Source organism: Lactuca sativa, chromosome 5 (assembly GCF_002870075.4).
Source record: "Lactuca sativa cultivar Salinas chromosome 5, Lsat_Salinas_v11, whole genome shotgun sequence".
Classification (NCBI taxonomy): domain Eukaryota; kingdom Viridiplantae; phylum Streptophyta; class Magnoliopsida; order Asterales; family Asteraceae; genus Lactuca; species Lactuca sativa.
Window position 1 is genome coordinate 201,890,339 of NC_056627.2, and position 16,160 is coordinate 201,906,498.

The 16,160-nt window shown below is 34.2% G+C and overlaps 1 pseudogene; it reads right to left on the minus strand.

Moving 5' to 3' along the window:
• Positions 1-7,034: 7,034 nt before the first annotated feature.
• Positions 7,035-8,270, minus strand: LOC111918640 (eukaryotic initiation factor 4A-III homolog; annotated as a pseudogene).
• Positions 8,271-16,160: the final 7,890 nt, after the last annotated feature.

The window sequence follows — 16,160 nt, forward strand, 5'->3', positions numbered from 1 at the left end:
AGTGGGGGATTGTCACCCGAGATGCTGAAGTGGGAATGGTTTTGAAACGGGGATAAGTTTCACAACCCGATAGGGAGAATGGAGGCCCTATTGGCTGCTTAGCTTGATGGTTTTGTTGATTGGGGTTCGAAAAAACTCCCTAGCATAAGAGCACGTCTTATGGCTTGATAGCAGAAGCTGCGGAACCAAGTTGGGGTCCTAGTCAAGAATCCAGTTGAGTTCGGGTTTTCGTTCAAGGGTGTGCTCGACTCTAAGGGTTTTGGATTGATAGATTGAGGGTTTTGTTAGATGCCAGGACTCAACAGTCCATTCAGCACGAGAGTGCGGGTTATTTAGTGTGTCTGGTAGACCCGTGGGCTAGGGAACAAACCTCGGATTTACGAGAAGGGCGACGATCGACTGAAGGCCTAGTAGGGTGGTCCAGTCATGCTAAAGACTCTATTTATGTTTGTAGATCTATGTTCGGGTATTGAGTTGGCTGCTACGCTTTAGCACTGAATAGGTCTGTTCCACGTATTGAGCATGCTGCTAGAGTAGGCTGAGGACTCCGGTGTATCTTGGTTGATCGAAAGTTGTTATTAGTGTTCGGGCGAAGTTCAAAGGATCTTGGTGATCTCATCAGTTCGGAGTGTCTCCAACATTTCATCTTCTTGGATCGGTTAATACTCCAGTTGGCGACAGAGAGTGGATTCGAATGGGCATTTTAATTAAAATGTTGGATCTAGCTGTGTTTTAGCCGAGAATGTGGTGATAGACACGTGGGACAGGGAATAGGCCATGGCTTTCAGAGAAAGTGATTAATTGTTGTGAGGCCAGGGTTAGGCCAGAATGTGAGTATATGGAATGGAGCTGGAGTTCGAAACCCCAAGAGGGCGAGAACTGTATGCATGGGAGAGATTCCTAGAAAGAATGGTTTAGGGTGATGTATGAAAATTTTTAGCAGTCCGGATAGACTGAAGGCCGGTGGGCATACCAGTCAGGCCAAAGGCTCGAAGAACAGTCCAGACAGGCTGAAGGCCTAGAAGGACGGTCCAGACATGCTGGAGGTTCTGAGGGTGGTCCGGATAGGCTGAAGGCCTGGTAAGGCGGCCCAATCATGCTGAAGACCCTGTGTGTTAGTAGACCTATATGCGGAGAATGAGTGAGTATGTCGCCTTGAAATAGCAATCGATAAGGTCTGGCTCCAAGTATTGATCATGATGATGGAGTTGGTTGGAGGCCGTGTAGGGGCCTAGTTAGTTATGTGCTCGGATTTAGAGTATATGGGAGTTTGAGAATAGCGGTTGCTCCACATGGTTAGCATAGAGTGGAGTTTAGCTCAGTGCCACTTATAGGTGTGGTAAGGGTTGTTGAGTAGGCTTCCTGGAAAGGAAAGGTATGTAGCTCCGGAAGGAGTGTGGGTCCTCTGAAAGGAAAGCAGCAGAGTAAATGGATGATTGAAAGTGTTCTGGTTATTGGTAGTAAGCACTGGCAGTGTACCAGATATATGGAAGCACATACGGGTTGGATACCCATTGAGGTTATGGCAATGTTGGATGATGTGCATGCATGTTTTCAGTCTCCTTGGAAGAGGAGGAGGATAGTGGTTCTAGATTGGAAATTAGGATAGAGGAAGGTGAGTCAGAAGGATAACAGACTCGGTAATAGTGTGGACCGGTGCTGAGGACTGTATAAGGATATTACAATCGGAGATCAAGGACCTAGAGATTGTGATAGTGTGGTGTGAGTGGGTTGCACTCCGTTGTGTCGAACCGAAGGGTTCGAGGGAGACTCAAGGATAAGGTTCTTAGTTCCGGGTATGGTTGTAGACTTGATTTATGTATGCGGAGGTATCTAATCTGGGGTATTCCATCATGAAGACGACCGGAACCTATGATTGATTGGACCTGGTGTGTTTGGTATTCAAGCCCGAGGCTGTTTGGGCCAGGTACGTGTGGTTACACAATATGTTTGGTTGATGGGTTATGGGAGCCGATGGATGCAGTATCCTGTCAGCGCATAAGGGATAGAACCAGAGGATGGAATAAGATCCGTTCCATGTTGCAAGTTATCAAGGTTATCACCAATCTTGGGCGAAGGAAGATGGATTAGTGTCTCGGCGGGGCTTAGTGGGTGTTTGTGGTATCTAGCGTTCACAGGGCGTGAAGGTGTGTTCTTGATTTGAAGGGATGGTATCATCGGGTAATTCGTGGTTATTATGTAGTGCTATTGAGTTGAAAGGCCGATGGTCGGCTGGGAACAGTGGCAAGGATGCCACGTAAGAATAAGCCATTTTAAGAGAGATACAGAAGTAGGGTTTGTAAGAGCATGAGTAGATTGAGAAATCGAAGTCTGTAGTGCAAGGGGTTTTGTTCTGAAGCGTATACTGTAGTAGGCTTCGAGGATGAAGCCTAATGTAAGTGGGGGAGAGTTGTAACACCCCAAATTTCTAATGTTCAATGAAGGGACAAAAGTGTAAATTTAGGAAACGGACTCAACGAGTAGGTCTGCTTACTCGCCGATTCGGAGCGGGATTCTATCACGGTCTAAGTGGCCAACTCGTCGAGTCCACGGCTTGAACTCGACAGGTTGGTGCAGAAGAGAGAAAACCCTAATCATGGGAGTTGTGCCCTATATAAAGCATATTATAACCCACCCTCAGCCTCTTGGCTACCCTTTAGAGATCCAAAAACCCTAAATCGTGAGTGAAAACCCTTGGATGCAATTTGGTGACTTGATAAGTTATTTTGGGTGGAAAGGGGCTTGAAGATCAAGAGGTTTGCTGGAAGGAGGGGTGTAGATCTGGGATCTACTTCAGTTGGAGCTTATATTGGAGGTAATATGTTGCTTGGACTCTTTTGCATTTAGATCTATTATCATGTGAGATTTGGGGCATTTTTGGTATGATTAAGAGCTATTTCGAGTTAGAGGCTTAGATCTATGGTTGCTACTTCAAATCTAGGTTTTTGATGGTCCGTAATGTCATAAAGTTTTTGTCTAAGAGTTATTGGTGAAGCCCCTTTGACATAAACCCAATCCCTAGAGTGTTTTGGTCTTATGTCTCCTTGGTTTCACGTAAAGTTTGCAACTTTATGTGAGGGTTAGGCTGTAGAAGAATGGATCTATGGATTGAAGCCCCTGCATGGCTCGAAAATCCTCTGTATGGATTGAGAACTGAAGGGACTCGGCGAATCACATGGGTGTACTCGACGAGTTGTATGAACATGTGCATGGACTCGGCGAGTTGGAAGAACAACTCGACGAGTCTGTTGAAGATTGCCTTAGACTCGGTGAGTCTGGTCGCAGAACCCAACCTATTTTGGCTAAAGCCTTGGATTAAGTGAGTCGGTCGGCAACTCAGTGAGTCAGACAGGATGGGACTCAGAGATCGTTGGACTCAGGGAGTCTTGGGCCAACTCGGTGAGTTAAGTTGTGTTATGAGAGTTTTCTGGGAATGGGGACTCAGCTAGTTAACGGGTTGACTCGGCGAGTAGAATCAACCAGGAAGGTAGACTTTGACTAAGGACTTTAACTTTGACCAAGAGTTGACCAAAAGTAGCATGCTTAAATACATTATTAAATGAAAGTACAGCAATTTTGGTCCAAGGACAAAATGGTCATTTCAAATAATAAACATCTTAGTTGTTAACTTAGATGACCAATTTTGTGCAAAATTGTTAGGAAAGTTCAATATAAGAACCAAAACTGAATCCTGGTTATTATAGGGACCAAAACCAAAAAATTCAGGTCAAATTAAGGACTAAAATGCAATTTACTATTAATTCATAAAAACTCTTCAACTGACATTCTTTACTTTAGATACATCGACAAGATTTATCAATTATGAAAACAATTGACTCAAAATAAACAATAAGTAAATTTTATGCTCTTGGAAACAATTAAATTATATTAAAACTAATTAAACCAATTTGTTCCTTAGGATTTATAGCAATACACACTCAAAAAATGAAAATAAAAGCAAAAATTGAAAATACAAACCTTGGAATTTTCAGTTACTCCACCGATTGAAAAATAGTCAAAGCACCTTATTGGGGAGGAAAAGAAGCATATATTATAAAAACCCTAATCTCTCGATAAACCTTCACTAAAATCGTGATGAAAAGTAAACTCAATAATACAAAAGAATAAGACAAGTCTTTCTTGAAATCAATAGATGAGTGACGTCAATGATATTTTTCATTCGTCTAACAAAAACACATCTAACCTAAATCATCTACAAAGCAATGATAAAATAGTATTGGAAATTAAATTTAATATGAAGCAATTAATTTACCTTCTTCTCTTCAAGCTTGCTGGGACCAAAAATTTGAAGCCTCTTATTCCCTTCTTCTCTCGATAATCCATATCTGGTGCATTTCAAACAAAAAATACGATTTGGACAGTCTGATCATACAACCAACTAAAGGTGATTTGCATGATCTTTTCGCATATAATTCCTAAATCAAACACATACATATTGATATTTGAAAAGCAATTGACTGACCTGATTATGTTGAGGTAATCCTTTTCCCCACCCCTACCGATCCCCTTCTGCTGCTTGATACCTCTCTCCCCCTTTGTTTTACCATAGACACCCACGTAGAGATTTCAACCGGTCTCTCTATCTCCTCTTCATTCCAATATGGTTTAAAACACCTAAAACATATGAAGTTAGGAAGACGGTCTACAGAATCGAATCAAAATTTGAGTTCCTGATTTTTTGTTGATGTGATAAATTATTGCTGATTTCATGCATCTTTCGTATCAAACCGAAATTAATCAAAAGAAGAATTCAAATTTCTCCAGAAAATCAGGAAAGTAGATTATGGAATTACCTTATTTCATTCTGCTGAAAAGAAGAAACATATTATATCCTCAATTGCAAGGGCAAAGCTGGAAAACACATTGATGTTTAGAGCAGGAAAATTCGACAGGAGGGTGCTTAGGAATTGCCACGTGGCAAAAAAGTACTCATTTATTAGATTAGGGGATTTGAAGCCTTAATCTCCTAAAATGGTCAAAAATCATACTCGCATAAATCAAAAAACAAAAGCTTCAATTAATTAAGAGAAACTATAGTTTTGCATTGAGCCAAAACTACTTTTTTAATGTTGTTATAAAAAAAATTGCTAGAAAATAACTAACTGCTTTACTCTTTTTACCCATAATTAATTTTCTGATTTAACCCCTCCCCGCCCAACAATCCAAAGAGCTTAACAAAAATAGGGAATTATTCTTGAAGAGATATTTAAAGCGACAATAACCACCTTGAAGCTTGAAGCATTATTACATTACTATATGCAATTTAATAAAAGTACAAGCAAGTTTTCTTAAAAAATAATATAATATTTTACCTAAATAAGAGCAAAACTACATGAACATACTTCAAATTCTAAAAACATATCTCATGAAATGGTGATAATTAACTAAATAATGAAATTCAGTTATGGGTTTCTTGAAATTACATAAACTAAAATAATGTCTCGAATTGGAAAGTGATCTTAATTAACCTAATATATATGATTTAAGCTTTATGAAAATGTATGGAATCTTATAAAATCAAAAACCATACCAACACATCCATAAAGGTTTTTGTACTTCATATATTTACCTCATAAAGAAGGGCACTACGGTCCTATATGCATTTAACTAATGTTAAAGCCTCCCCATGTTATTTGTATTTAAGAAGCCAAATAATATGGTATCCTACATCACTACAAACCAGATGCATATTATTAATTGAAAAGCTAATGCATGTATACTGCATATATGATAGAATAATAGGAAAGAAAAATGAATACTAATCAATTTATTATGTAATTGTTTCTGCAAAATCAAAGAAGTGTTAGTTACCTAGGTTTTGCAATAACTACATAACTACATCTTATGTAGATACAAGATAGTATAATAGTTCATCACGAGTTACCCATCATCCACTGCATAACTACTACACATTTTTATATTTGTAAGTATCTTATGCCTGAAAAGGAACATTAGCAAGAGAATAATTTGTTTTATGAAAACAATAATCACCATGGACAATTAAGCATTGGATCCTTATAACCACCGGACCTTTACAATACAAAACCTACAAATGAACCATAAGGTCTTAAAATTATATGAAAATCACCAAATTAAACATTATATCACTATATTATTTTGATCGTTGTCAAAAAAAATAACTTCAAATGATAGTATATTAGTTATAATTGCAATTGCTTGTATATACTAATTAATGGTTCTATTAGGAATTTTATCAAACATGTGGTAAGCAAAACAACTTTTCCAAGTTAGCCACATCATGAACTAAAAAAATGACATCCAAAAAAACAGTGCAACATTAATAGCTATACACACGTCGTAAACAGGAAGACGAAGAACTTTGAAACTACCTGAAATCTATGGGTAAACAGAATAATCTTCAATTTCTTGGTAAAAATCGAAGGCATCTAAAGGCGATTGAAATAAACTTGATGGGTTGAAGGTATATATGAACAAAAATTCGACATAAATCAAATAAATATTTAATTACATGCAGCTGAAAGTGAGTTTGTTAGGCTGGAGGTATATATGAATCGGAAGACCTAGCCATCGTTTTTAATCTTGGATATGATAACAACTCCTGATTTCTTACCTAATGTAAATGAAATTCAAATCTTTTTGTTGATTTATTGGAATAATCGTATTGTTATAGAATAATATTGGTATATCAATTCAAACGTCAATGTAAAGCATAACTATTAAAGCTGAAGTATAAGGGCATTTAAGGAAATTCACTTTCGTATTTTAAGTGGGAAAATCGATTGGGGAGGGCTTAGGAAATGTCACCTGGCAAAAATCTACTTATTTATTAGATTAGGGGATATTATAGTTTGAGACCACAATTTTAAAATTTATAAGAACATTGACATAATAATTAAAGTTTAAAAAGATAAGAATACATTTTGTTTCCTTTTTTTTACTTAAATCAGTTATATAAATCATATAAACTTGCAAAAATAGTCTCTTTGGTATGCATTTTTTTTTTGGGTTTTGGGCTAAACCATAAATTTTTTTTGGATTGGTGGCCCTTTTGACCATGTTTGCATGCGGAAAAGGTCCTCCGAATTAACTCTCGTTACTTTGTTGTTGTTAACCCCCTCATGTGTCTCCCACGTGAGGGCTTATCCGTCTTTTCTCATTTGAGAGACCATTTTTGCAAAGAAAAAATATGTATATCCCCTTTAAATTGTTTCCCCCGTCAATGACTCCAAATATCCCAACAAGTAAAATCCGTCACATTCATTGGAATCTCATCATTTTGGGTATTGTAATACTAATCTATATCTCTTAAAATCTTGATATCATCTGTCTTCATAAAATTAATAGCAACACCATGCAAAACATCCAACCCCATAACCCACACATCTATGGTAATCAAGACACAACACCATATCAAAAACTCTTCCATTATTGCATCTTTATCCTTCCGAGGCATGTCTCCACCTATACTAGTACAAAGAAAGTTAGAAAAAAGTTGGAATTCAAACCCTAAATTCATTACTAAAACACAAAATAATTCCACTACGTATATGATAATATGTTAATGGTTACCTTTCTCTTTGTGTTACAAAAAAGTACAACCTGTAAGAGTATCATATAGACCATATAGAGTATCAAACTTTTAATTTTCTCTTTTTACAACAACAAATAATTGTTTTATTCCCTGCCATTGTTAGACAAAACAACCAATTAAAAAAAATATATATCTTGACAAGTAGGATATTTAATCTTTATGAAATTAGGATGTCTTACCTCAAGAGTCAGTTCATCACATTTGACTAGGATTCGAACGAGGGCAGTCATCTGCAGTATTTCATTAGGAAGAGTAGCAGACACTAGACACACATGAAGCTCTATTGGAATGTAACGATAGACATCATAAATTTGATCCTTAAAACATTTTCTCAACATTTCACCAGATTCATCTTGTTAAAAGCTTAAAACATTCAAATACATCAATTTATGGGTTTACTTCAAGTCTCAAAGATGGAAGTATTTATAATAGTTATAAAGGGAATACAAAAGATAGAAAACTCATGAGAATTAGTAGTTTAATGGATCCTGGTTGTAATATTTTTCTCTTTATCATGTCAGAGACTCTCCCGGGTGTTACACGAAAAAAATGATGAAATAAAAGTAGTAAGACTGTTGTTTGAGAGAGAGTTTGTTTGTACCTTAATAATTAAGCCTATTCCCGTCGAAATAACACCTCCGATTTCATTCTCTTCAACGCTATTGGTCGCCTCCATCGTCATCCACTCACACACTCATTATTGTATATCTTCAACCCAAATGATTTCCCACTTAGGTTTTTGATTATTATTAGGAGAAATTTAGTTGAACCAAATTCCATCTTCTTTCCACTTTTCCTGAAACTTGAAACTGGACGTCATGGGCAGAGACACAATAAGGATAGGATTTAAGAAAATAGGTTTTTGAATGGGAGATGTTTTCACAAATGATTTCACGTTGGTGGTCGTTGAACTGATCGGTGGAGACAGCATAGGGTTGTGGTAAAGCGGTAAATAAGGGTTTAACGATGAATGGTTTCAAAGTGAAGAGCTTGAGTGATTTTTTTGGGTAAAGTTCATTTCTTTGAAAAATGGTCCCTCAAATGAGGCATTGACATTTCTTTGCACAAATGGTCTCTCAAACGAGAAAAGATGGATATACCCTTACATGGGAGGCACTTGAGGGGATTAACAACAGATTAAGTACCGAGAGTTAATTTAGGGGGACCTTTTCCACATTCAAACATGGTTAAAAGGACCACTAATCCAAAACAGTCGTGGTTTGGACCAAAAACCAAAAAAAAAATACATACCACATGGACCATTTTTGCAATTTTGTTTATAACTTAAAAGAGTGGGAAAATATCACTAAACAGTTACTGTGTTCCACCCATATTTGTTTATACAACCCCCTCAAACATTTTATATAAAGCTATAAGTAAGTAATGAATTTTATCTTGGGTTATATATATATATATATATATATATATATATATATATATATATATATATATATATATATATATATATATATATATAAACCACTTGGGTTGTGGTGACTTGGTAAGACGTGTGGAAGATATGATAGATAACCTATTGACTCGTGTTCAAATCATGGCACCACTTAGCCCTTGTGGTCATGGAGGTTCACCTACAGTGACTCCAGAGCATGAGGAAAAGGCTTATGTTTGCAGCGGGGGATTAGTCGGTGGACGAAAGCTGCCCCGGAAACCCTCATTAGGGAGGTTCCCTTTCCTATATATATATATATATATATATATATATATATATATATATATATATATATATATATATACATATATATATACATATATATATATATACACATATATATATATACATATATATACATATATATATATATATACATACACATATATATATATATATATATATATATATATATATATATATATATATATATATAGGTAAAGTGAATATACCTTACAGTAGTATATAAGCTTGGGTATTCAACCCCACCATACTACGTTGTTTTGTATCATATTTGCATTGTAGTCGTCAAAAGTTCTTAAATTACAACCTCTAACTTGATTTACTTCCAAGCTTTTTGGAATTTCACTATTTTCTTCCCTTACATCACATCTTTCTATCGAATACATGTCATGCAATATATATTATAGTTGCAAAAGAAGATTATGTAAGAGAAAGATATTCGTAAAATTCTGGAAAATCATGGAAGTAAATCAAGTTACGAAGTGAAGTTTAAGAACTTTAGACGATTACAATGCATATATGATACAAAACGATGTGATATGTTGAGGTTCGGATACCTAAGCTGATATAGTGTTGTAAGGTATATTCAATTTTCCTATATATATATATATATATATATATATATATATATATATATATATATATATTCATGTGAGACGCCTAATTTTGTAAGACCGTGAGACGCAGTCCCAGCTATTCATTTGGTAGATAAAATAAAAAACATTTTTAAATGCAAAATAATTGAAAATTTTCGAATTTTTTTTTTCAAATATTATTTTCGGAATTTTTATTTTCCAAAAAAAATAAAAAAAGTTACCAAAAAAATTAAAAAAAATATTTTTTTTTAAATATTCTAGTTGAATAATTGAATATTCTACATATTTGATAAATCTAGTATAATATTCTAATATTCTAAAAATCACATTAGAATATTTACAGTGTAATATGCTATTAGAATATTTCACCTATTTTTTAAAAAAAATGGTAATTTTTTTATTTTTTATTTTTTTATATATGTTTTTAGGTAATTAAAGTTCTGAAAATATTAATTAAAAAAAAAAAGAGCTTTTGGATTATTCCTTTTATTTTGCATTTTTAAATTATTTTTAGATTTGATCTCACGGTCTTACAAAATTAGCATAGTCTCAAATGAACCTGAACATATATATATATATATATATATATATATATATATATATATATATATATATATATATATATATATATATATATATATATATTCAAATGTTACTCACATCTATTATGTGTTACAATGCACCAATAAGAATTTAGTATAAATTAAATTATTATTTAATCAAATAAATATATATATTAAATTATTTTCATAATTATATGTATATTCAATAATATCCATAATTATAATTCTTTTTTTTTTATGAAAACTAATTAAATTCGTCATTAATATCAGCAATAATATTTTTTTTAAAATAAATTCGCATCTACGTTTTCATGCATGGGTTCGGATTTTGTTTCATGACTTATTACTTCATAATACAACAAAGTTGCTTTAAACATAGAGAACGACAGTGTATTCTAGCTGAATGAAAGTTTAACCTAGAAGAATGAGAATATATTCTAACAGAATGAGAGTGTATTCTAGTAGAATACACTTTCGTTCTTTATATTCCATGCAACTTTGTTCTATTTTAAGTGAGTGGATCCATAAACAAAACACAAACCCATATATAAAAACCTAGATGTGAATTCATTTTGAAAGAATATTATTGCTGACTTTAAAGATGAGTTTAATTAGTTTCCACAAAAAGAGAATTATAATTATAGATATCATTTAATATACATACAATTATGGAAATCATTTAATATCTATCTTTATTTAATTAAATAATTATTTAATTTTACTTAATTTCTATTGGTGCATTCTAGCACACAATAAATGTAAGAAACACATGAACCTAGCCATATATATATATATATATATATATATATATATATATATATATATATATATATATATATAGTTAGGTTCAAATATGGATGACATCTATTGTGCGAACGTGTGTTAACAGTGTTATTCTATTAATATGACCAAGAAAATATATTGTTTGATAATGTAAATACATTTTATCTCACATAAATATCATCATTATCACATATTCTCATTAATTAAATCATTTATACATATTCTGACAAAATGAATATCATATAAAAAAGTGTTATTCTTGATACTTATATTTTGTATGTATTTTGACAGAATAAGAATCATACAAAAATGTTCATACTACTATTATATATGATTTAATTAGTGAGAATGTGTATGTACCATCCGGATTCTCAGGTATGGTCAATTGATTATTTATTTGAGGTATGAGGAGTGACTCGACGAGTTGATGCCCTCACTCGTCGAGTAGGATCGCGAATGATGACTCGGATTAATGAGTGGACTCTACGAGTTAGTGAACGGACTCGACGAGTCTGTGCTATTGGTAGAAACCCTAAATCCTTGGCCCTGTGTCCTATTTAAGGGTCCTTATGGCCTTTATTTGCGGCCACCCTTCTAGAGAAAAGAATCCTAGCATATTTTAGCGTGTGAAGTGAGAGAGAAAGAGAGAGAGAGCCATCTTGAGCCATTTGTTGTGATTTTGCTAAGGAGGAGAAGTGATCAAGCAAGAAGGACCAAAGGAGGTTGTTGTCCTGAGACTTTCAAGCAAGGAGGCTTCACTTTGAGGTAGCAATTCGACCCTTTTCTTCTTTATTATGTAGGCTTATTGAACCAAGGGTTTTTTTTTACCCTTTCTTGAGTTGGAATAAGAAGCATGAGAAGTCCCAATGAGAAATAGACCTTAGATCTAGACCTTGAGAGGTCCAAAGAGTCCCAATCATTCAGCTTTATGCAGTCCCTTTTGGGTTTTGGATCTTGGTTGTTATATTAAGAGCTAATTCATCAAATAGAGCCATATGAGTGTTGTATAGGCATAAAGTTTGGACCTTTACATGACTTTTGGGTGTTTAAAGGTCAAACCTATAAGTTAGAGAAACAGATCTGACCTTAGAAGGTCATTTGATACTTTCCATGGAAGAAACTCGCTAAGTCCATGAAAGAACTCGATGAGTCGAGTCGAGTTGCCCCACGATTCGTGATTAGTGGTAACCCGTTGAGTGAAAGGTTAACTCGACGAGTCGAGTGAGGCCTTGGAAGGAATCAGAAGATGCTCATGAACTCGTCGAGTCCCACGAGTGCACTCGGCTATTCTGGTCAAAATTGGATAGTTGACTAAGTTGACTTTCATTGACTTTTAGGGTTTGGGCAACAATTGGGCTTTTGGGTCTTGGAGGGGTAAAATGGTCTTTTACCCTTCTAAGGAATTAAGGGGGGATTAATCTAGCCTTTGAGAGTTGTTGTTATTTAGATGAAAATTTTTATGTGATTAGGCGGAGGCTAGATCAGTATTCGAGATTCGAGATTTATCCGAGTTACCCGAGGTGAGTCTGCTCACTATACGTTACCTAGAGTGGTATCTATGTGTAGACCGGAGGGTCTTATGTGTTATGTATATGTGTATGTCTAAGATTGATGTGCAATGTGTTATATGTATGCTATGTGTTATATGGACCGGACCAGAGGGTCCAACGACTCATGAGGCCAGAGGGTCCTCGATCAGACCGGACCGGAGGGTCCAACGAGCTAGACCGAACCAGAGGGTCCAACGAGCTACGGGCCTGGAGGGTCCCGCTAAGACACATTGACTAGAGGGTCATACCGAATTATAGCCTCGAGTGGCTTATGTGTTGTATGTGGTATTTTGGGTAACTCACTAAGCATTTATGGTTACCGTGTTATGTAATATGTATTTCAGGTACCAGCGAGGATCGCGGAAAGGCGTCGGCATGATCTGTACACACTGATGGAGCATTATGTATTATGTATTTAAGATTTTGGGATGTGTTTTTTTTACTGTGATAACAATTGATACACTTGAGTTGAGATGATTTATGTGAGAAATGTTATGTTTGAAAAATGAAAAATTGTTTCGAAAATTTACGTTGTTACAGTGTAATAATAACCAGTGACAGATCCAGGAATTTCGATCATAGGGGTACTAGACGAATCCAAGATTTAAACACGTATATGTCCCACTTGCATAAGATAACAAAATAAATGATCGGAAAATTTTGGTTATCGGGTAAGTTTGTTAATGATATCATTGATGGACCTTTCTTTATCAAAAACAAATTAGGGCTAAAACAAAAAATTACTCTCTACACCTCTCAAAATAATTACCATTGGTCATGAATTCACCTTTGAGAGCAATTAAAAATTGATCTAGAAATAAGATGTCATTTATATTTGACCCACCACGACGCTATTGACTTGATTAAATTAACATAACTTCTATGTTATTAGTCCTATAATAAATTGATATTCCATAAGCAATCAAGTTCGTAAATGTAAACGTGCAAGATGGTAGGTAAATGAAAACATACATTTTTGTCTAGATAATCGATTTATACAATGCATTTCAAGCATTCGTTGAGGAAAAGTATTAAAAGTTTTAAATATTATTTAGTTTGTGCAACCTAAACTTGAAATGAGTGATATTGTTATAAAAAAAACTAACTTGGATTGTTTGAGATTAGTTGTATAAAGATAAGTGGTTGTAATGTAAAAGTGTAGAAGCAGGTGGACTTAAAAAATTTATCTAAAAGATGAGAATGACATAAAATGTTAAAGCATCAAAACTTGGAGTCCTTCGGCTCGCTTTGTGCTTAATGCATTTAATTTGACAACCTTATTTTTCTCTTTACTTCTCCTTACTATTAATGTATTCCCCAAGAGCAGTAAACCCTACTTCATCTCTTGAGTTCTTGTTGTTTTAGTGAAGGGATAGAACTTATCAGCCCACTCGGTTGATAAATAGTGATCTTCAACATCACCTTAAGGGGCGCCATCTATTTTATGTACATATAGTGAATCAAAATTTTATCTGGTCATCATTATAATTTTTTTTTCATTCAGGGCACCGCCCCCATTATCTCCTCTGTAGATCTGCTCCCGATAATAACAAAAGTTATGTGACATTTAACGTATTCACGTTAGTAAACAAGTTAGCCATTCTCTTAGGCACTCTCACAAAATTGCATTCTCAACACTGTCCCGCACAATAGATGTTCATCCATGTAAAAACCGATATATATATATATATATATATATATATATATATATATATATATATATATATATATATATATATATATATATATATTCTTCCCACGGTGGTTTCTCCGCCTTCACAGCACCGATGTTGTTTTGTTTCCAACGTGATGAAATGGCTGGTTTGCCCTCCGCACCATATGGTATTAGACTATTAGTCCTCGCTCCGGTATTATATTTTTGATAGGCTCGGCCAAATGTTGAAAGTTTACTCTTGATAAATCGAATTTATTGCCAAAAGTAATGTTTAACCAATGAACATTTGACTTCATAAGATTTATATAAAAAAGAAACTAATTAAAAATCAAAAGATCCTCAAAGTTAAGAAGCATACACAATCGATTCCCGACGGTGGATGTTTACTACAATGAAGACTGTTCTAGGCTCATACTAGCAGCTGTTGTAGTTCCTTCTAAATCAAAAGTTACACATGTTTTAACTTTGTTCAAAGTGAATGTTTTATAGCTTCTCCTTGTTCTATTTATATGTCCGTCTTTTGTGGAATAGATTTTCATAAGCTCAACAAAGAAAACATATCCTCTATAGCGTTGGGTTAAATTCGTTATGGTAATATGATACCATTATAGCTACACAACAAAATACCATAAACTTTACTTATCACACCTTGTGTAGGACTATATTTTCCTTATCATGTAATAAGTTGAATAAATGACAAAAATAACCTCACAATGCGTAGAGAAAGTGATATATGCTAAATCGCCACTACAAATATGACCATGTCCACACAAATAGAAACTCTTATTGGATGTGAAAAAGAAATAACATAATATTCTTGAAAATGGAATTTGGGACCATCACGAAAGAGTTCAAAGTGTGATCACCTCAAATCAAACAACAAGAATTCTTTCTTATTCAATGAAAAGATTGAAGATATTTTTATTTCATATATTATAATAACCATTGAAATAAAATTAGTGCAAGATTTCACTTTAATAATTGAACATACAAAAATATGCTTCTAATTATGTATCCCTCCCTAGTCAAGTTATTATTCGAAATCATTTCAAAAGTATAAAGACATGAAAATGTGTCTAGCATCTCATTGTATCATAAATTTCAAAACGTAGTATTTTTTTTCCTCTAAATTAAATCCTACAAGTGATACGAAAAAAGTCATTGGGATATTATAACAAATTGACCTTCTTATTTGAAAATTGCCTAAATTACCGGCGTGTGTGAAACTCCGACATTTTTGAAGTACAAAGCATGTTTCAAATATCTTTTTCTAATAAAGGTCTTTTGATACTGCAAAATTTTTTAACCAAGCTCCTCGATTTTCAAAATTATTATTTACACGATGTTTATGTTAGTTTTGAAAAATTGATACCTAGTATAATACTTTATACCCAAGCATCTAGGAATAGTGCTTCATAATGTTAAACTGTGTATGTGCTTCTGTTTGGACTTTGCTTCTTCCTATATATTTGTAATCTTTGCTAAGACCAACTTTGCACTTTGTTATGTATTGAAGCTGACACAACGTTCTAAACCAAAACTAGGATTATACTTCTTTGGAACTCTATTAAAGAATTCTCCCCTTGGAAATTGCAACAAAATTTTCTGCTCCCTGTTAGAAATATGGGTTTAAATGTTTAATGACACTTGGAAATCTAAGAATCATCATTATCACTTTCAAATCGAAGTATTTAGGTGGTACTCCC